General features: G+C 46.5%; 1 non-coding gene across 1 annotated transcript; it reads right to left on the minus strand.

Annotated features, from left to right (window-relative positions):
• Positions 1–418: 418 nt before the first annotated feature.
• Positions 419–493, minus strand: Trnas-cga (transfer RNA serine (anticodon CGA)). Its single transcript has one exon. It is a non-coding gene; the product is annotated as a tRNA-Ser (tRNA).
• Between the last annotated feature and the right edge of the window lie 204 nt (positions 494–697).

The raw sequence follows: 697 nt of genomic DNA on the forward strand, positions 1-697 counted from the left end.
TGATAATCGTCGTATATTAAAGTTTAGGAATCGGTAAGATAAGAAGAGATATTTCGAGATATGTACTGAGTTATATAATTTATAAAATTTCTGAAAATATCGCGGAGAGGCCACTGCAAGAGACATTACACTTTCTTTTAGCGCTTGATGCCCGGTTCTTCGTCCGACGCAGCCACGACAATTTACAATTATCTTCTTGTGTTTGTGCAGTACCCTTTTGGAATGACGCCCTTTCAGTAGTTTCCTGAGACCCCCTAAGCTCGAGAAACCACCCAGTCACCCCTACACAGCCTCCACTATCCGTATAGTCGCCTCCTGTGGGTATTAAAAATCTGTAAACCCATCGCCCCTGGGCCCAAGTCGAGGAATCTGCAGCGTAAACGGTCGCATAATAAATTTCCTGGTAGATTAAAACTGTGTGCCCGACCGAGATTCGAACTCGGGACCTTTGCCTTTCGGGGGCAAGTGCTCTACCAACTGAGCTACCGAAGCACGACTTACGCCCGGCACTCACAGCTTTACTTCTGCCAGTACCTCGTCTCCTACCTTCCAAACTTTACAGAAGCTCTCCTTCGAACCTTGCAGAACTAGCACTCCTGAAAGAAAGGATATTGCGGAGACATGGCTTAGCCACAGCCTGGGGGATGTTTCAAGAATGAGATTATCACTCCGCTGCAGAGTGATAATCTCATTCTGG

Source organism: Schistocerca gregaria, chromosome 7, assembly GCF_023897955.1.
Source record: "Schistocerca gregaria isolate iqSchGreg1 chromosome 7, iqSchGreg1.2, whole genome shotgun sequence".
NCBI lineage: Eukaryota > Metazoa > Arthropoda > Insecta > Orthoptera > Acrididae > Schistocerca > Schistocerca gregaria.